This window comes from Passer montanus, unplaced genomic scaffold (genome assembly GCF_014805655.1).
Source record: "Passer montanus isolate IOZ18808 unplaced genomic scaffold, ASM1480565v1 scaffold113, whole genome shotgun sequence".
Lineage (NCBI taxonomy): Eukaryota > Metazoa > Chordata > Aves > Passeriformes > Passeridae > Passer > Passer montanus.
In genome coordinates this window covers 1,406,038-1,428,537 of record NW_024357947.1, presented here as the reverse complement: position 1 = coordinate 1,428,537, position 22,500 = coordinate 1,406,038, and the positions used below count along the sequence as shown (strand labels likewise).

General features: G+C 39.4%; 1 protein-coding gene across 2 annotated transcripts in view; it reads left to right on the top strand.

Annotated features, from left to right (window-relative positions):
* Nucleotides 1–22,500, top strand: part of ZNF536 (zinc finger protein 536) — a 344,241-nt gene that overhangs the window by 80,380 nt on the left and 241,361 nt on the right. For both annotated transcript variants that reach the window (XM_039696586.1, XM_039696577.1), the window contains exon 4: nt 21,636–21,754. The gene's annotated coding sequence lies outside the window, so the exon portion shown is untranslated. The remainder of the gene's footprint in view (nt 1–21,635; nt 21,755–22,500) is intronic.

The window sequence follows — 22,500 nt, the reverse complement described above, 5'->3', positions numbered from 1 at the left end:
CATTACCTTGCTCCTTAAAGAAGTCCTGTTCCCATGAAGTTGCATGTGCTAAAGGTGTTTGAACACAAGCATAGCCTTAGAGTAAGACAAAAATGTAAAACATCTGCTTCAAAAGAAGATTCATGCACTCTCAGATGACTTAGAATAGAACTTAGATTTCTTAGTCTTTGGCTTAGAAATATGAAATTCTCCAAGCGCCCAGCTGCCTTGGGCAGGTGACTGTCCTTGTAAGTCTGGGTGGTTCCATGTGTACCCAGGACTAACACCTCCTTCTGCTCATGTCCAGAGCTTCCAGGGTGTGAGTAATGGACCTCAGGGCTGAATGCAGGATTTGGGAGCTCAGCCAGATGCATAATAAATATTGCAAGACTCTGGTCTTTCATGAGTGCTGTATTGGATGTAGGTAGAAGTGCTTTGTTTAATCACGACTGTGGCACTCTAGGAAATTCTAGAGTGATCATATCTGCAATTCATTTTGCTTCTGTTCAGCATTTGTGAGTCCTGTGTATTAGCCAATTGTGAAATATTTGGAAAACACATCATTGAAAGTAAGATTTCACATTTGTATTTTCCCCTAAGTGTATTTAACTGTTAATGAAAGCCATGGGACTGAAAGCTGTTGAGACAGAAATCTTATTCAGGAGACTGGAGCTGTAGTGCTCTCTGACTCATTTGATCCTCCCATGTCTCCTTTGGGATTCAACCGTTTTTAAAAGGAATTACAGATAGCAGTAGAAGAATAGCTTTGTCACTGACTATTCATTCCATGGTGTTTCAACATAGGGCACAGATTAATGTAATTTATTGTGTTGAATTTTGTTTTCTGGACATCTGTTCAATATACCCAAACTCCTCCTCTATAAGACTCTGAGGAGGCATCATTTGGTAGCAGCTAGAAAACATTGGGCTGGATTTCCACTGGTGACTTGGAGGTATAACTCTTTATGCATTGGATCTCCAGTGCCCTGAGCTATCCAGTTGTCTGTGTCAAATAACCCCAATGTGCCTTGTGTCAAATATTACTGATGTCACTATTGACATTGTGTCAAAAAGTGTCATACCTAATGTCTGTCACTGAAGAATGGCGGCAGAGTCAAAATTTGACAAAAAACACTTAAGGACAGATAATGGATGTAATGTGCCTCTTTCTCATTCCCCTAACAGGGAACCAAGAAAACTGTGTCTGTTCAAATTTTCTTATGCTGCCCACATTGCATGCTGTACACTTCTAGCTGCAGAGATTTTAGATTTCAATTTCTTAAAAATATCGGTAAGCAGGGGAAGTTATTCAAAACAAACTTAAAATGACCCCAGTTAGCAGGCACAGCTGCAGCTGGTGACCTGCTCCAGGTTGGTCCAAGGCAGGAGATGGCTTCAAATCCACAAGTGCAGTGAGGCCAGAGACACTGGGCCATGAGAATCACAGAGGAGAAAGCAGATTTGGTGACTCTCATTGCACTTCCCTATATTGTCTATATAATTTATAATATTTTAAAGTGTTAAAGCTTTTTAAAATTTGAAGCTCATTATCATGTCTTAAGTGATATTCATTGGTTTTGAGAGAAAGTGTTATTCCTATGGTTACTTTCCTTAAACTTTTCTAAATGGCTTGATAAAGCTAATTCATCTGGATCTTCTAATAGTGTTCTAAAACTTTAAGGGTAGGATCTCTTTCCTTTGTGGATATAGCCAAAAAAATACTTTAAACTGTCTCCAAAGAGAGACATTTTCAAGCTCTTTTGCTTATTGGAGTTATGGGATAATTTAAAATACCTGGATACTGATTTGTAGTTTTTTAGGGTTTTTTTTAGGAGTATTTTGTTTTTAATTCGTAGTATCTCTTGAGTCTGTCTGGCTCATGGAATCAAGGTCTGTATCCCTTCAGAGGCAGCATCAGGAAGTTCTGCTGTTCTCGGGTTGGACTGTGAGCAGCAGCATCTGGCAAGAGTTTGGCTTTGAGCAGGCAACTATAGTCATTCCAAACTACTCCTGTTAAGTAGTAGTAGTAATAAAAATAAAATTATAGTGGACTGTAAAGCAACATTTTCCTCTGCTCCTAAGCAACTGCCTGCAGTTTTCTCAAGCAGATGCCTCATGCTGCCCTGAAAGCCTCTGGGCTCGTGAGGAGGAATGTCTGCTTGTGCTGTCCAGGCAGTTGGTGTGATTTGTTAGAGCCACGAGGTCACATCTTCCCAAGCAGTAGGGAAATGCTGAGAGACAGAGCTTGATGTAGCCATCAGAAGGCTGACACGTCGTGAGCTGGTTTGGTTTTGCAGAGCTTTTCCGGGAGGGAAGGAGTGGGATGCAGACAGTAAACATCCTAATGTCTGGGTCAACACACAGAATCAAACACTGCTGGGCTGCTCTGTGTACCTGCCCTGTGCCCCACCTGAGCTGGCTGCTGCTCACAACCCCAGTGCACTGGGACTGTGAATCACCCGCTGCTGGAGTCCTGTGTGGATTCTGAGACACATCATTATTTTTTTTAAAGAGGTCTGAATTTTGAATCCACACTAAAATTATGTTTCTGAAACATATTTGCCTAAAACATAATAACAAATAGAAAATACAATGCTCTCAGATCATGAATAAAAGCTGGGCTGCAGGAAGAGTAAAATCTTTCAGTAGAAATACTCAGGAAGGTAATAAGAACATAGAGGCAAAGCATTTGCCTAATTATCAGCATAACTGGATGTAACAAACAAGGAATAAATCACTTTTTTGGCTTCATTATGTTAAATTAAAAAATCCAGTCTCGGGCACTTTGCCTCTGAAATATACCGTATTTTCAACTTCAGAGCTGCCAACATTTCTCAAATAAGTGAAATGGCTCAGGTGATATTTAAGATGATTTGGTGTGATGATGAATAGCTCATTTACCATCTTACATGTAAACTCAGATCACATTGAAATGTGTGTTTGAAAGTCTGGATGAGTACATCTGGACTCACAGGCAGGTTGTCTTCAAAATAACAAACAAGAATCTTCCAAAGTTTTTATGGGAGCTTTTATTATCGAGATCCTGTCCCTGAAAGACTCCTTCCCACTTACTGCCCTTCATTGCTTTGAGTGCCCCCTGTTCCCTTATCACAAGAGAAATCATCTGTCAGGGCCTTAAAAATAGGTTTATTTTGAATTAATAAGTAACATAGGAACTTGATGCAGTCTTGGCCTCAAAAGTGACAAGCAGAGGAAACAAAGATCTGTAGATCTTGGTTACAGTCTGAGTAGTGGGATGGAACTAAAAGGAGAGTTTTCTTTTCATCCCTTACAAATTCCATCTATTAAAAAGTTTTGTTTTGATGGCCAAAATTGCTAAAGCTGTTCTGTTTCAATAAATAATATGTACTTTGAGATTCCTGAACTCTTTTCCTTTTGACATTCAGACGCAATGATGAAGTTGTAGGCTAAATGCTTTCTTCAATTAAAAAAGGGAAAAGGACAACAAAAGGGTAACTCCAGCAGGAGTGGGTGAATAAATGTGCTCTACCAGAATAACTGAGCCTGATGTTCAGGATATTCACTTATCATGTGTGAAGCTAAATCCCTGAACTACCTTTTCAGAGCCAGGCATGAATGTAAGGCTCTCCCATTCAAGAGGAATTTCCTTATTTCATCCCCCTATAAGGTTCCTGTGGGTCCTTTGTTTTCCTTTTTCTTTTTTTTCCTGACGACTACTTTTATGAAATCCTGGTAATGCCTATTAGTAGGGCCTTCTGCATCTGCCTGCTCTCTGTAGCAAAGGTATGAATTCTGAATTTGTAGTAATTGTAAAAACATTAATTCCCATAAAAATAGTTAATAGCCAGACTTCATGTTTGACAAAACACTTAGCATGGCCAATTAAGATGGTTAAGTTTGTTTAATACACAAATATAGTATGTTTTTATCCATTTAGTTTAAAATTCTCTTCCTCCTATTTAGTAGTTTGCTAATGAGAATACCTGTATAACAGTAATACTTGAATGGTATTTACTAACATAAATATTTGCTTTCTAGAAGCAATGTTACACAAAATTCCTCAACTGCAGTCTAAGCAACTGCTGGAATGTTTGAGGTAAGAAACCTGACCTTTGGGGAGGATCAACGTCAGGAAAACAGAGTTTCCACTGTTTGTGACTTGTGTCCATAGTGAAGGGGCTTGGAATGGCAGGAAGGTGACTGACACACACTGTGTCACCGCTGAACCCCAGTGGAAAGGTCTGGTCATTATAATGATATTGGTAACATTTTGCATGAATTTCAGCATATCCTTGTACACTCAAAACAGTCAGTTTGTCAAGGTCCTTTTGTAAGAGATAAAGGAAAATAAATAGAAAGAGACATTCATTTATACTAAATGTTAGGAATTGCAAAACCTGTGTGGAAAAGAAGAATTTTGAGTTAGCTGCTGCTGAAATTACGTTAGCTGCAACTTAAAGCAAAACAAAAAATCTTTGAGGTATCGTCTTTTCCACATAAATTCTGCTCCTTCTCCCTCAAACTATTTAGCTGCCAGCCATTATTGTCACGTGCTTGCATTCAGCATGCATGGTAAGGTGTGGTGTCCAGGTGGCTGCAGTGGGTGCTCCAGTGGTGTCAGTGAGAGCAGCTCTGCCTGGGCACAGCGACGGGCACGGGAAGGGTGAAGCTCCTCCAGCCCTGCCTCCCCTGGAGACCAGTCCAGGTGCTGGGTGAACATACAGGAGCCTTCTAAAATACTGCACTCCCGGGTTTATTCTTAGCAATTCAGGAGTTTTGTATAGTCAGGTGAGTGTTGACATGAGACTGGGGCAGGAAGAATCAGCTGGTAATGTTTTTTCCAGGGTGGGCTTACAGTTGAGATCTGGAATGGAGATGCACTTTATTTATGATGCCACTTCTCTTACTCTAGTTATTACTTTTTTTAAGGATTTCTTTGCAAAGGGTCTTCTACTCTTTTTTTCTTCCTTAGCAAAGTACTCCTACTTAGCTTATTTATTTTTCAGCTTTAAAACATCAGCATTTTATAGATCTGAATTTCACAATGTGAGGATGATTGCTACGTACAATTTGCAAAATTGTGATTAACCAGCCCCTGTTTCGAGTCAGTTCTCCCTAATTCACAAAAGGCTTCCAAGAATAGTCTGCACAAAATTCAGTGTGCAAATTGTAGGGCAGATTTTTAGAGGGCAGTTTAAAGAATGAAGTCCTAAGGGTTTTATCTATATTTATATCTCTTGTTAAACCAAACTCTTATGTAAATGTTACAATCTGTAAATAACAAGCTGAGCCGCTTTCTTAAAGGAAAGATTGCATCCACATTTTTTGAGATTTGGCAAAATTATTAACTTGCACAATAGACTAATATACAAGTATATTTGGAAGCAACTAACGCTAGCCTGTGTCTTCATCTGTATTTTATGGATATTTAAAGGTTTAAGAATACATAGACCTTTCATTTTCCTGTAAAAATTGTCTCAAATTGAAAAACACTGCCCTTAGTGATGGCTTGAAAAAAATGGAGATAGCTTTTGTATACTTTTACTTTTTATAGCCATTAATGTTGTAGTAAATCTTGTATTATTGTATACAGTCTAGATTATTCTTCATTCTTTTGCCTTTGGACAGGAAAGAAATTACTGGCTTCCATCAGTGTTATTGGCAATCCCCATATTCTGACATCTGTTCCTTTCTAAACATTTTACCAACCTTGATGAAATGTAGTTTAGTGTTAGAAGCCGACTTGAAGAAGAAATTGGATGATAAAAAAATAACATTGATTAAACACCAGAAGTAATTTACCAATGACTATCAATATTTTGATGGCCATTGCAGTTTATTGCAGAAAAGCTAGACATCTTATAGTAATTTTAATCATATATAAATCTTTGAATTAAACTGCATAAATGAATTCTCATTTTTTAAACAGAAGGATGAGAGACTGATCTTAGTCAATTTTAATCAAACTCTTTGAGCCATAGTCCTGAGAATGTTTGGGGCATATTTTACAGATGCCATGCAATGCACAACTCCCCAAATTAAAAATCTCAATTAATATTTTCTAATACACGCTGGAGATGTAATTCCTGATGTTGGCCTTTCCACGGAGCAACACTGGGATTTGCCCACTCTTGACCAGATGCTGGAGTGAGGGGCACTCCAACAAGGGTGGTGGGTAAACCACCACTTTATTCACACCCCTTGTTATTAACTGTGCCTCATTAAAGTAAAGCAGAGAAATAAAAGAGAAGTGATTATTCCCTCCCAGGTGCCAAGCACAGAGCAGTTATGGTGTGTCTTCCCCCACTCCTTGGGGTGGTGAGCTGCAAGAGGAGCCTTGGGAGAGGTTGTTGAGGGCTGGGGCAAAAGCAGGGGTGAGTGTTTCATTTCCAAGGATTGGAACAAGTTAATTACTCAGTGAAGGAGGAGGTATGAACAATATCTTCTTGGCAAGGGAAGTATGTGGGAAATAAATTGAAAAGGGCTACTACAGAGTGTGTGTTCTGATATTGTGAGAGGTAGATGTACAAGAGGATGGGAAGGTGTGATTAGATATTTTCAGAAGCACTTAGCAACGGTCTCAGTGGAGCTGTTGAAATTCATGGGATTTACTGTGGACTGGTAATGTTTGGGAGCAGAGTTTGGGCAATGCTAAACTACAAGCCCCATGCCCTGTGCGTGGATCCTCCCTGCAAGGTTCTCAGTGAAGCTGTGGTGCTTCAGAAGGGTGAGAAAGGCACATTTCTGCAGCTCTGTGTGTGTCTGTGGACCTGTATCAAAAACGAAATTGCAATTCTTGATGAATTCATTTCATCACACCAATATTTTCAAAGGTGGAATTACTCCTCTAGCAAAAGGGTCTTAGAGGACTCCCAAGCTAGTTTTTGATTCCCTTACCTTTGAGAGAAACTTGAACCATGGAGGGTTCAAGGTAGTTTCTAGGCTGTTTGAAGTGGAGGGGATTTGAGAGACTTGTTTTCTTCATTTTACAGAAAATTTTATTTTGAAGGAAAATTTTCCTAACATACTTCCTTTAGAAGATTCACATTTACTATCAAAACAGTTTTTCTTTAGTTTCCCAAAAGTCATGTATGCTAGCAGTAACTGAGGGATCTAGATTAAAGGGGTGTATAAACTGACAATTTTTGGGTTCTAATACTCTGTGCTAATCATAAAAAAACCCTCATGCATTTCAGCCAGAGACCTCTCAGCATGTTTTATAAATTCATTCAAAGATGAATGAATTCTCACAGTTCCTTGCTGAGGATATTTAGTAGAGAAACTAAACATTATAGAAAAAATTTCACTTTTTGAAAGTGCATTGTTTTTCTTAAAACTGATTTTTTTTTCTTTTGAAAACAGGTTGCATTCAATTGTGCTTATACATATACCTACCAGGAGTGCAGTCTGGTGGTCAGGACACTGTTCTGGGAAATGGGATGAATTGGGTTCTGATTCGTGAAACCCTGAACCCGAGTGTCTCAGAGTTAATATATAAAAACAAGAATAAAACAATTTCTGAATCAGGCAAAGGGACAGGCCTTGGCTCTTCCCTGCTGTAGTGTGTTCCTGTAACCACCAGGAGACGGAGATCTTCACTCTGTCTTCCAACAAACTAAAGTCAACATCTAAAAATTATTTTAATGCAGCTCTGCGAAACAAACCTTTTGAATACATTAAAAAAATTCTACTTAATCCCCATGAAGAAAAAAAAAAGAAATTAGAGGGACATGAAAGAAAATCGCCATTGCGTGGTCACATTTAGTAACTCTTGTTCAAGGAGGGGGAAGTCGAGAGGAAGGCTGAGTTGTTTGCTGTTGTCCCACAGCTCAGGCAGCAGGAGTGAGGCTGGCCCCGGAGTGCCATGTTCAGGCTGGGGGTGCCTGCCCTCCTGTCAGACACAGAGTGCCTGCTGGCCTTCCCTACCCTCTCCCAGCCTCCCTTTAACATATGGTCTCAAAGCTGTTGACGTTCACCTGCTCAGATATCTGTACAAACTACTAGTAGGAACTACATAAATATCTAACAGATGCACGCGCTCACCCTGGGATTAATGCATTCTGCACTCGGACCCGTCAGCATCACACCCCTTCACAAAGGCATTTTATTTTTTCACTTGCTCATGTGGTGTACACCTGTGACATGCTGGCAATGCACTTGCTTGCAGTGAGAGAGCCCCTTAGGTTCAAAGCTATCCTTATATCTTTGTTCCTTTATGCGTGAACCTTTTGAGGTTTTCTCTTAGTGTTCAAAAGGCTTGAGCGTGGCATTACATCTTTAAAACCTCTCCTGACCCTTTTTTGAATATGCTGAATATAAAAGCAGAAACAAAGCAAGGAGAACTAGATAAATAGATGCAGGGAGACATCATAAGGGAAAAAAAAAAGCTCCTGAGCTTGCCAATATTACTTCATGCTTTTTATTGCAAACCTGTAAACTAACAATAGCCCACCACCTCACACAGCTGGGTGTGCCAATTGAAGGTGTGCTGAATGTGTGGGCTTTCCAAATCTAGCACAATAACAGCAACACCTGTGCTAAACCACTTTGCATTGATTTTATTTTTTTTACAATATTTGCAGTCCTTCTCTTTTTAGAAGTCTGTATAGTGGGGAAAAAAAGTGGACTTGCCAGGTTTAGTTTCAGTTTTAAGACTTATCTCTCAAGGTTTGATGGACCTGTCAGAAAGTCACGTGGATTTACACGCACCAAACCAAATGCAGGATGAGTCTTAAAACGGAGGAAAAATTCTTCTTCTTGTGGATCCAGCCTAGCTAATGTGCATTGGCTTTGGCTGACAGGCTCCTTGCAGCCCAGTCCTGGTTTGCCTGGTTGGTTGGTTGATTTTTAATTTTTTCTAACTAAGCAGCCAGTGTTTCAATAGCCAGTCACAGCAACAAAATGGTTAAGAAAAATACTAATAGTCTGTAAGTGTATATCTTAAGGCACAACACTGATTTAAAATTATTAATATTCAATAATTCATGGTTGTTTAATGAAATGACATATCAAATCAGAAAAAGTAGAAGTGAAAAATTTCTGTAACTTAATTCTCATCACTGCAGAACCATGTAGTTACTATCACTGCTATTATTATCCGGTAACATAGATTAGGTTTAGTGTTATGTTTAATGTTAAATTTCAGGCATAGAAACAAGATGCTTTTCACTGCCAAAATATTCACTGCAACATTCTGGGCTATGAATCTGAGAATTATAAAGATGGGCAGCATTGTTAAAATCTAAGCATACCTTCTTGGTCACTTTGTCAGCAGTATAAATGGGTCCAAGGGTTGCTCACAGGGCTAGTTAACCTTTTCTCCTTTAACAGCAGCTGAATTTGAGGTTCTTTTTCACCTAAGTACCTACCAATTTATGTCTGTAATTCCTATTAATTCTGAGTCGCTCTTTCTTACACTGTTGTTACTTGAAATGGAAAATATTGGTTACAGTCCAAGAGAAAAATTTATAGCCTGTCATTGTAGCCTTGTGCTATTTCAATATAATAATACAAATGCATTCCCTCTTTGTGATAAGTGTATTTTTCCTTTTACTTTCTCATGCGATGTTCAGACCCCTTCCAGACTTACTTTGTCTCTGTGATCCTAGAGATTATAAATGCTCAAGGAGCCTTTAAAGATATTTGTTACCCTTTGAAACAAGGGAAGCAGACTCTCTTGTTCTCTGTCACACTCAGGCTGGGGCTGCAGAAGGCAATTTTTATCTTGTATAGCTAAAAGTTGGGGCTTGTAGTACTTTCCTGTTAGGTCACCTTATAAGCTTGTGGATATTTTCCTACATTTTCTATGGGAAACAGAGCATCCTCCAATGTTAAGGAAGGTGGAGGAAGTTTTCTGGGCCCAATCAAATTCCTCTTGATGTGTTTAGTGAGACAGAGATGGGGCTAAGGAACACAGAAGTGCTGCTTGTTTTAGAAGTGAGAAGGAGACCCACTGGAAAAAAATTGCTTTCCAGTAATCAAGGGAAGATGGGAGTCTCGCAGCAGTAATGTGGACTCCTCTAATTACCACTTCCAAGTTATTAGCATCTGGAGCCCTTTTTCCCTTTCCTATCTAGCAATTATAGAGAGGGATAGATTAGTGAGTTGCAAAAGATGTAGAGTGGACTAAGTTTCTCTCTGTCGGCACTTGTTGTTTGCTGAAATTGATACTTTTAGCTAAGTCCAGGCTTTTTACCTGCCCTTGAATCCCAGGCTGTTCTCTTCATAGATAATGTATATTCAAGGACCATGCAAATTGTTTATTTACTCCTCTGCTCCCTGCCCCCACCAGAGAAAAAGAAACACATCTTAAAAAGCCAAATAAAACCAGTCAGACACATGTTTTGCACATGAAGAATCACGTCTATAGTAAAATGGGATCCATATGTGTGTTTTGGATATGATCATCAATGCTGCATTTAGCTTTGCCCACATGCCAGGGTGTATAGGCTGCTGCTGAAAGCTCAGAATTTTCTTGCTAAATCACACACAAAATTTGAACTTGAGGTTGCATTAATGTCATAAGTTCATAGTTTTCTGTTGTTTCTTTCCCCATGTATAGTGTCCTTTGTTTATAACTCAAATCCTCTCAAGATTAAACTTTAAAAAGACTCTGTGATTTAATGGACTTAGGATCAGATTCTAACCTCCAGTGTGGAACAAGCCTGACTGTAGCACTCAATAGCAATAAAGGATTGTTTGCAGTTGTGAAGCAATGCCCGCCAAACATTATTCAGAAAAAAGATGCTGGGACTAATTTTTGCATGGATGAAATATTCAGATGAATGTTAAAAAACTGTGTAACAATAGATGGTGACATACACAAACAGTAAAAGAGAAATTACTATCATTCCAACATAACACTGCACTAATTTTTTTTCTTTTCCCCACAACCATAAATATCTTCAAGTTAGCATATTTCTTTATGTAAAGTCTTTTTCTATCTTGTACATATGTCCTGCAGAAGGATCTGGAGAGATTGAAAAACTGTCCTGCTTGAAACTGTTTGCAGTTTTAAAATTTATAAAGATAATTGACTTTTCAGTTCATCTTCCAAATTTTGGACTTGATCATGCCTATACATTAATTTTATTCCTTCCTTGCATTTTCCTCCAAATAAGAGCTATCTTGCAAGTTTAAGATCAGATCTTTGCTGTTGCTGAGGTACTTTGTACTTCTCTGGTAGTGAAAAACATCTGTGACTTTCCTGGCCTCCAGAGAATTTGAAATACATTCTCTAGACAGTCCTCAGCAAGTGGCAGCAGTAGCAATGGTGTCCTTTCCCATTTTTCCCTCTGGGGGTATGTTGGAGCAGGGGGGAAAACCTGTGACACTATGATTATTCCTGCTCTGAAGAAACACAATGAATTGACCAGGGAGCAGTTCTGAAGCTTGTTCTACTGTACGCCAAGTTGTTAGTGAGGAATCTGAAAATTATTTTGGAGACCAGTGCTATCGTATCTCAGTTATTTTCAGGGGATAGGAAATGAGGTTCAGATTTTAAATATGGAAAGATCCTTCCTGTTTCTGCACAGAGTTTAGATGTTTTGGGGCACTAAAGCTATGTAATATAAACAAACCAAATTTAAAAGTAAGTAATACTCCAAGGGAAATGGGGCTGAGGAGGGAAGAGATGTCTCTGTGGCATTTATTTTCTTGATTCTCAATCCTTGTCATCATGGCCTTGATCCTGAAAGATATAGCAAGATGCCTGCTACTAGCACTTTGTTATATAGTAACTTTTCAACCTTCTTTCTGGGATTAGGTGATCAATTACTTTGTAAAGAAAACAGGGTGTTATTTCAAAAGCTGTGTTTTATTTTCCTTTATAATTATCTCCACATCAGTCTTCAATCTGGAATCTTGAATTGGCCACATATGCACGCTGACTTGCATGTAAAAGATCTGTGACAGCAGTCACGTGATGCTTCCATACCATAATTTTTCTCTGTATCAGGCTCCCAGTCCTTGAGAGATCTGAAAAATCTACAAGAAAGCTGGTTTGAGTGTACCTATGGGAGTCAGAACTCAGCTCAGATTATTATGTCATCGATAAATAGATTTCTTTAAAAAAGAAAGGAAGTGCCTTTAACTTCTTATGGTCTTACCTTTGTATTAGAGAGCAGTTTCTTAAAACAGTAGACCCACAGAAGCAATGCCATCAGCTGGAAATCTGGTCCATGTGAGTGTTTTCGTGAGTTGTTCTTGCATCTTCCCCTAAATGTTCTTGTTAAGTTTTGTGGTTTAACAATCATCTCTCAAATTCTTCTGTGGAATGTATATTCCCCTCATCTGTTGCATAAGAAATCCATATGAAGATAAGAGGGTTTTGATTTTTCAGAGGGGAAATGGTTCAGCTGATTTTACTGAAGTGCTATTGCTTGCTGAAAGTACATGTATAAAATACATAGAAATGGCTTCATTTCCTATCAGGTGACCTGAATATCTTATCTATAAATATGTTATTTAAGAAACATGTACATATTTTCATATCTAAGTTGATATTTTAAAAACTTTTTTTTACTCCATAAGAAATCCATACTTATAAACCTTAGGTAAGAATCTTTTCAGCAACAGTAGGATCCCAGGGAGTTTCATGGGACTGAGCAGTATGTCAGGATTCTAACTGTAAACTGCACTTGAAAATAAGGCAAAGCAGATCAGTCCAGGCAACTTTGCACTTGGCCAAAAAGAAGAAAAGAGAAAACATTATAGCTGCTCGACAGCCAGATCTCAGGAGAGCCTCAGGTGGGAGTTCCTTTCGTTCTGAGGAGGATGTGCCTCCTTGCAATGGCATTGCAGGTAAATTCACTGAGATTTCTTTAGAAATACAAACACCAGTGCTTGCATGAACTCCCACATGGAACCTTGGTTTCATACCCTCCTGGAGAGGGTAACTGCCATACTGTGAACCTGCAGGACCCCTCTGGCAGGCCACAGAACCCCCCAGTTGTGCTGAGCGGCCCCGGCGCTGCGGAGGCCAACTGGAGCCGTCGGAGGACGGCATCAGCAAATCAGTGGCTAATAAAGACAGGCAGCAACAGCAGCAGCAGTGTTGGCCTTCTCCACAGCAGGGTACCACAGATGTTTCAGATAACAAAGTGAGCTCCGCTGACAGAACATGTGTGTAATATATAAAATAATGGGAACCGAAAGAGGGGGGGAAAAAGAGGCCACTCCAATCCATCCATGTAAAAATGTTTTTTATTTATAAGCGAGCAGCTGAATACGAATGTTGTCTGCTCCCATAGAAGTAAAAAATAGCAGGCTGATGTGGATGAGAGACTTCACATGGTTTCCAGCAAAATAGACAGTGCATTGAAATATTTTTCTTGTTCCCAGACTTACAGCTGGGGCAAATCCATGCAAATTTTTTTTTCTAGCGATTATACTTTTTTACCTCCTCTGATGATATGTCTGTGCTGTGGTTGGAGGGGATCATGGCCAATGTTTCCTGTGTAACAGTGCACTGGAATGCTGGACAGTTTTTGAACAGGACCAACTTTACCAAATAGTTGCTACACTGAGGATTTTTGCAGGGTGGACCTCGAATAAGCAGTGATGATCCACAACTACCTGGAAAAAAATCCCATGAGCAGCTCTCAAGTACAATAATTAGCTGTGAACTGGAAGAATTACAGCAGAAATCCCTGTTTTTATGATTTAATAGGCTTACCCTCTACTGTTCAAGTGTCCCAAAGTAATAAGATCAACCTCATAGCTGAGGAAACCTTGGGTGAAGGAGACTTTCACAGGTTTTTTCTGCACTGGCCCCAAGGGCATGAATGGGGCACCCTAGAAACCCTACCAGCAGGGTGACCCAGTGCTGGCAGCAGTGATGATCCACAACTACCTGGAAAAAAATCCCATGAGCAGCTCTCAAGTACAATAATTAGCTGTGAACTGGAAGAATTACAGCAGAAATCCCTGTTTTTATGATTTAATAGGCTTACCCTCTACTGTTCAAGTGTCCCAAAGTAATAAGATCAACCTCATAGCTGAGGAAACCTTGGGTGAAGGAGACTTTCACAGGTTTTTTCTGCACTGGTCCCAAGGGCACGAACAGGAGCATGAATGGGGTACCCTAGAAACTGCAGGGTGACCAGGGCTGGTAGCTGGTGAGAGGTGCTACTCTGTAAGGGCCCTGTGTTGACTCTGTGTGTGTCCTGCTGAGTAAAGGCCTGCAAACAGGCCAGGAAGACCACCTGGGATGCCTGGTCATGCCACTCCATGCCTTCTCCTTGTCTTGCTGCACAGCCAGCACTCAAACACCGCGAGCAAGAGCCGCCCAGGGGGTGCAACTTGTTAGCCTGCTTTTGAAGGGTAACACAATGGGATTCTGCAGGGTGGAACAGGAAGCTCCTATCAGAGGCTAATAAATGTTTCCTTGTAAAATGGGGAGATGCTTATGTGAGTCCAGATATAAAGTGAAAGTAAGACAGCCCTCAGAGGAATTACTGAGGTAATAAATGTACTTATTAGGGCAGTGTGTGCCAGAGCAAGACAGAAATGGGCTAAGACCAGAAGAAAATTAGAACCTCAAGTGCAAGCTGAAGCCTGGTGGTCAGATAAAATTCAACCCTTTCCTCTGAGAAAAGAGTGTCTGCCCTGACTTGATTATCTGGGATTGGCGTGGCCGATGAGAACAGCAGTGTAGGATTTCTGCCATGTGTCCTGCTTTAAGCAGTAAGACATGAACACAGAATATGGTAACCAGCTGAAAGAGGATTTGGCTCTCAGCATATGCATATTTTATGTACAGATTGTGCTGTTGCAACTGCAGCACCTCAATGGGTCAGGGTCTGTTCGTGTGTCAGATTATTGCGGTGTGTGGCTCAGCATTGCAGGGCGGTGAAATCCTTTGAGACTGCTGGTGGGATGTGAGGTTTGGCCCAGCACAGTGCCCCTCTGCATGTGCAGGATGGAGTCATCTAAGCTGAGAGAGGTGAGGGCATACAACTGCTCACTGTAAAATCAATGTGAAATCAGAGGTGTATGATCTACAGTAGATGTTTCTGTGGCTGAAGTGTAACTACATGTTAGGCAAATTGCTCCAAAAAATCCTGTGGCTATATATGTGTTGTGGTCCCTTTAGCAAGGTTTATAACTTTAGTGTTTCTCTAAAGCAAGGTATGTAAAAGCAGGACTTCTATAATGTATTCCTTAACTGAAGAAAGTAAAAAAAAAAAAAAATCAGGATTTTTTTTTTTAAGTATTTTTTCCTTCTTATAACTGAGATCCACCTTGAACATGGCAAGGTCAGAATTCAAGACACAGAATATGCTCATGGATCTGCCCAACAAGATACCTTTATTCAGCCAAATTAGAAAACTTGTGTGCAACCCAAAAGATCAGAATAGAGTCCTTATTGAGCAAGGTTAGGAGGGATAGAAACAATCGGCTTATATAGAGTATTTTTACTTCATAGGAATGTGGTTCTGATTGCTGAAAATGTATCCTTTGCATGAAGTACAAGCATAATCCTATGCCTACTTTGCCCTTTGAGTAAAAGTATGCTTAATAGCAATTTCAGGGGAAAAAAAAAATCTATTTAAAGCCTGTTGAGCAGAATATCCACTTATAGAGGGAAGCTATAAGTGAATAATGTTAATGGAGTTCTGTTTTGTAAAATGCATAGGACAACTAATAGAATCAAGCTCCTATATCAGTGAATGATTGAATTACATTTAAGAGAGTACTAATTTATGACCTTTAAAGATAGTTTATAGTTTTTGTCAATCCTAGACCACCTTCATACAAAAGTTTTTAGAAATCTCATCTCTCACTTCATATTATGGTGAGAGGACCTTTTGTGCTATTGTATGTCAGTAGTTCCATTAAAACATTTAAGTAGGCCAATTACTGAAAGGAAAAAAAATGCTTTCTGGAGAAAATTATTATACCTGTTTATAGGAGAAGTTCTTAATCTGGGAATAAATTTTGAACAATAGTGAAGAAGAATGACCTGACCCAGGATCTCCTCAGAAAAAGAAATGAAGCCCTATAAATACCAATTATTGAGTGTTTTTCCCTCCAAAGAGTGGATTTTTGTAAAGTAGAAGTTTGTGCAAAACTTCTGCCGATTGCTGAGATATTATGTACAGAAACATGAATTTTATACTCCTCTCATTTTTTCCCTCCCATTTATTTTTACAGTATGTGTTTGATTTTTTTTGCTGTGAAACTCTGATTCCGTGTTATTTTGTGCAAAGGAGACCCTCAAATTTACTCCACATTTGATTAAAATTGTTGGTACTTTTATCAGTTTTAAAGAGGCTTCTCTTGCAGTCATTTGATGCTGGCTTTACCTTGCAGGAAAGTCAAGTGAATTTGAGAGCCCTTCCACGGAGCATTGGAATTTATACAGAGTTTCTGTGTGGGAATACCCTTCCTTAACTCTGCTAAATTTTACATCATTCCTTAAAGCATTCTACAATTTTGTTAGCTTTTGTGCCGGAGGGTTCTGCCTGCTGTGGTGTCATTGATTGCTCCTCCTAAAAGAAGGCAGAGAACAAAGGTGGAATAAGCTGCTAATCTTCGGGATCAGCCAGATGTCATTCAGTGGTATATGGGAATTTAAGGCACCGATTCTTAAGGAAAAGGGTGCAGAGGGAGCTGTGAGGCTGCCAGAAGCAGCCCCTTCCTTGTGGCACCCTGTCTGCCAGAGCGCTGCTGTGTCATGCTGCCTTAAATGTGGCTTTTGCCTGCTGGGTGCAATGGAGCTCTCTGGGGAGCATCACATTTCCAGAGAGCTACAAATGGAATTGGCTACTTTAAGAATGTGATCATCTGATTAATTTTTTTTTTTTTTTTTGAAGATCAGTTTAGCAAGGCCCATAGCACTTTATAGGTCTTGCTTGTTCTCTGTGAAATCTCTGTGCTGTAGCTCTGAGTTCCTGTTGAGGTAATCTCAAAATTCTTACTGCTGCAGAACCAGAGCCAAAAGGGCTGGACTGCACGTGTGCAGCAAGGAACAGACTAGAAAAAGGCTGTGAAATTTCTGTGGCTGATCATACTTACAGTTCTGTCCTTTACAATGTAAAGTAAAAATTGTATTATTTTACACAGAAGCTCCATTATAGGTCAGGCCTTTTCCTAACCAGCCACTTGAGAGTGGCCCCACTTGACTCCCAACACAATTTACTCTGACCATTAGTTAAGGACTGTTTCTGCTCTGTCTGTGGTGCTCCCAGCTCCATATGGTGGTAGCTTAAGGCTGATCTAAGAGTAAACAAGAAGTGCAGGGGTTTGGTCACACAAAGGTGTGGGACTCAGTTTATAAAAATAAAGAAGAGACTAAATGCAGGGGAAATACTCTGTCTTTATTTATCATCAGATATGAAAGGAATCGGAGGTTAGGTCTCACCTTTTTTGTCATGCTTGTTGGTCCATTATTTTAAAGTAAAACTCTGCAGGGGTTTGGTCACACAAAGGTGTGGGACTCAGTTTATAAAAATAAAGAAGAGATTAAATGCAGGGGAAATATTCTGTCTTTATTTATCATCAGATATGACAGGAATCAGAGGTTAGGTCTCACCTTTTTTTGTCATGCTCGTTGGTCCATTATTTTAAAGTAAAACTCATTTTTTGAGGGATTTTTTGTTATTTTATTGATTCTTTTCTGAAAATGAAATTCTTGCACTATACTGTATGTTCAGTATTCAGAACAAGGAGAGATTCTGGCTTTGCCCCAAACTGCTGACAGTCTCAATACTTTTACAGCGAGCATCTCTGGAGCACTGAAGAAGATTTTTGGAGGATGAGAGAGAATGTCAGGCTAAAGTACCATAAATAATTTATAGACCTCAGATAATTGTCCTGTGACAGCTCCCAGTGCTTCCAGTTTCTTCCTACCACCCCCTATTTTCAGCTATCAGTTATAGAATCTTGACTTAATATTGCTAATTGCATAGTAAACAGAACAATATTGTTTGCCCCAAGACAGATTACCATTTCTCATTACAGAATTCACATAGACCACAAATCATTGATACCATCTCCACCAGTTATAATAAAGTTTATCTTCAATCTGATAAAAAGCATGTACTGAATAATAACTGTTGCTCTTATTGTAAGTGGTTTAAAAACATGCTTTTTAAAAAGCTGGGTAGTTCACTGAAGTTGCAATTCTGCATTTGCCCTAGCCAAGAGAGGTGAGAGTTGGGGACAAAAGTGGTCAGATTTCCAAGCATGACTCAGTGGGTGCAGCGTGTGTGGTGGCACTTGACAGCTGATGAACCTCTTACTGTTATCACAGTCAGCTAAACACAGTCAGTCCCTGCATTTATCTGTATTTGTACTTGAACCCATTGTTCAGTGCGTTATGGATTTGCATCTTTAGCTTATTCATAGAGAATTAAAGTGCACTGGATGTTGTAAGAAGGTTTATCTCTTCAGTTCAAATTCTGGAGATCCTTGATGATCTGTAGGTTTCTGCCTCAGTCCTGAGATGAGCACTTGCACCTGGAGCAGTGCAAGGACAGGCACTAAATCCTTCTGGAAAACTGCCTGAAAAATACGGGTTCATTTTACTTATGTCCCACCACTGCTTATGCACATTCATAGATGAAGAAAAAATAATTTAGTATGACACAAACCACTAAAATCCATAAAGGGGACACTGTGGCAGGAGTATGGATACTGCACTACTTTTCAGTTTTCTTACAAAGGTGGAAGTCTTCCAGTAGTGCATTTCAATCTGCCCTGGTGAATTTAGGTACTCCTTAGGGAGGTTAATCTTTTAGCCCTGCATGGTTTTATGTCATATATGCTGAGATGGAAGCAATTGCATCTTTGTGTGTCATTTTGAACAAGATTGGCCCAAATGTGAACTGTCACAGCTGAACTTTGCATTTTGCTACCTCCTTTCATTGAGATGAAGCTCAGCCAGCAAGCCCAGCTCTAAATAAAAACTTCCTCAAAGCCTAGCTCTGCTCCTGAACCAGGGAAATGCTGCTTTGGTGAGAAGTCCGAAAATCTGGAACCAGTTTTAAAGTTCAGTGATTTCATAAGACAACTGAAAATATTGTGCAAGTCCATCAGGGTTTGGACCTGGGTGTGTGAAGTTGTGATTGAATCAGGTTCTGGTGTAATTCTGTGGGGAAGCAGGGATTCAGAAGGATTCTTTCAGAGTTGAACCCCAAACTCATTAAAATATTACAATAAAGTAATTAATGCACATGGCCACTAGACACTCTTAAAATGTAAATTTCACAGCTGTAAGAAATTAGATTTGTTTAAAAATAACAGAAGGCACAAGTACAAATTATGGAGTAAAAGCCTATAAAATTTCAAACTTGGTTTTAAGGCACAGGCTTTTTTTTTTTTTTTTACTAGCTCATTTACTTCAGCACTAGTGTTCAGAAACTGATTTCCTTGTCTGCCTTTTGCCTCTGAAGTTATAGTTAGGTACCACTGTAGAACTGAATAGTTATAAAGTTTTCTTATCAGAGGGTTGGACTTGGAGAACAAGGCAAAATTTGCAAGGAGCCTGTGCCCCATCTGAAGCCCATCTTGTGATCAGGAGGTGCAGGCACAGGTTGCCTGAGTGCCTGAGTGAGTTGTTTGCACAGCTGGGAGGACAGGTAGGAACAGTTGCTGGGAATGCCACTTTTTCACTGCACGTGTGTTTTGGCTGGCAGGAGCAGAACTTGACCTCTAAGAACTACTCAATGTGGTGAATGCCCTCAAATCATTCTGTGCCACAGAGGCCAAGAAAATTAAAGTGGCTTCAAGGTTCAGTAGCAAAGGAGCCATCTGGATTTTTCAAGGCATGTGACACGTGTCTTTTCAGTGCAGAGGCCTTATTCCAGATTCTCCAGCACTTTCTCACCCATTGGTGTTTACAAACATGGGTCTGACTGTGATGCAAGAAAAGACTGACTAGCAAAGGCTCAGCAGTGTATTTCAGTCAGTTTCCATTTGAAGCAACACTGAAATACAGTGCTCCACCATGGCCTCTTGGCACACCAGCTTCAGCAGAGTACTGAAATGGCTGAAGGAAGGAATTCCAGTCAGAATATGTTCCAGATGAATCCTGTTGGAGATCCATTTCTAAATATATGCTACGTGCCTAACTATTAAAAAGTTCAGATTATGACCCCTCTAATGTTATTTTAATGCTAGTTTTTAAAATGTAATTATAAATCAAATTGCATTTGAAATCTGAAGCTGACAGTAGTGAGCTGGAACACTCTAAGAGCTGCTTTAAAAATAACCCCTCTCAAACTTTATTACTGGTTTCAGAAAGGGAAGTGCAAGTGGACTGGCCAGATTCATCCCTGCTGCTCCCATCAGCAGACAGGACAACTTGCTAAGTGCCAGTTGTGTTCTGGTTTACAGAGACATAACACGGGAGCTTTTACCTTTATCTGGAGATTGCATTTTCAAACTTTGAATATCTCTCTTGGAGCTTAAGTAGAAGACACAAAATCCTTTAAATCATGTTTCCTCCTTTCTTTTCTCATTCTTTACCATAGTGAATTTCCCTGAAGATTAAGACTTCTAAAACCTGCACAGTAACCAAAAACTTGAGGAAAGCAGGACATTATTTGACAAGTGCAAAATTTTGGGGCAACACAAAGAAATTACAGGGAAGAAATGCACTCAGTGACTGCTGTGCTGGTCAATGGTATCTGTATGAATGTAGTTTTAAAAAAGGGCTGGAAAAGATACCAGCAGGACAGAGCTGAAGGAATGCAAGCAGTCAGCAGGGTTGAAATGTTCTGTTCAAATAATGGCTATAATGATTTTGGTAACTTCATATTTCTTTTTTCCCCCTTTTAGTAAATGTAAATGTTTGCCTTAGATACTCCTGTAACTTGCCTAAAAATTAACTAATCCACAAAGAGTGCATTAGAAACTATAGGCTTTGAATTTCCATTTATATAGGTGTAGTTTAAGGGGGAGGAAGGGAGGGAAGAATAACTGGGTAGGTAGATCTGAACAAACAAGTCACAGTGACTCCTTGGGTACATTTTGGATTTTTTCCTTTCTTGTGAATGTGGAAAGTATTTATTCAGCAGTTACTTACAGAACTCTTCAGTGAATAATGCATTTTAAAAATCTTTATTAGTAGAGTTTTTTGTTTTGATTATTTATAAATTTATAGTCATAGCTGGTTACCTAAATCATGTTATTTCTTCTGTTCCCTGATTGCATGAGTTACGTATTTACTTGATTCAATACACAATGTAAATTTTGAACATTACAGCTGAACATACATCTCAGAATTTTTGTTTGGTTGCTCAGTTACATAAATCAGCCAGTTAGAAGAGGGAGGGGACTTACCACATGATCTACTTAAGCAGCTAATACTTTAAAATTTTGAGATTATATATCTAGAAGTATACATTTTGACCACAGTATGTAGATTATATAAATTGAGTGGTATTATTTCTATTCCCTGATTAATGGTTGATGCTGTTACATCTACAGAATGAATGTCAATTCAAACTTCAATTTGAAATTTGAAGTCAATGAATATTTAAGCATTCATTCTAGATGTTGACTGTGAAGACATGCTAATATTGGTACAGCACATATGCTCCAAATTTTGCAGACAGACAAAAAACAGAAAGCAGTTACGTGTTTCTAATGCTGTTAACTCAAAATTTTACTTTGAATTACATGTTTTATAATATTTACTCAGGTCTCATTTTTACCCTCTTTTGCAGATGGAGAAACCAAGGCAAAGAGGTTAAAGGATCTCTCCTGAGCCCCAGGGTGTGTTGATGTCTGTCCCCTCTCCCTAGACATGTGCCCAGACTACTAGACTTCTCTGCTCTGGCTGCAGGTAAGACGTTGTACAATACAATGGGATCAATTCTTGAATTGACTTGAATAATTCCTAGAAATGTGGGAGAATCTCAAATATCTAAGCATATCATATCTAAATATACCTGCATTCTGGTTGAATCCCTGAAAATCAAATCAAACAGACTATTTTCTGTAGAAGACAGAAAAATCATGGATGCAATGTCTTGTTACATAATAACTAAAATGTATCTGTGCCTTTGACAAACATCCTTTTTCCTGACAGTTGTTAAACAGCTGGTATGGTGCCTCAAAGGCCTTTTCCTTTTCCATCCTCAAATAATACTCTTTAAGGGAAGAAGACCTAATACTTGTGACTTGAGATGTTTTTTATTGGATTGACTGATGGCAGAGGAGAATATGGATATGGAGGAGTATGCTTAGCCTTGGAATTGTGCAGGTTGTGTTTGCACTGGAGTTGCTGCCACCCTTGCAGACGTTGTCCCTTGGAAGGCTCACAGGTACAGTGCAGTACCACTGTGCTGGCTCTCCAGTTTCTTAGAAAGCTTTATGGCATCTGAGCAAGCCAGTTCAAAGCTTGCAGGAAGTGCAATGCTCCAGGGACTGCAGTGCAGACATACACAAGGATTTCACTTCCTAGCATCGAAAGTAAAACCTTCCTAATGGTGGCTAATATTTGCATGAGTAAGGATTACCCGATTTAATCCTGTGTGAGCACAGAACCCTCAAAGTAGGTCCTAGATTCGAATGGAAAGGGCACTGGTG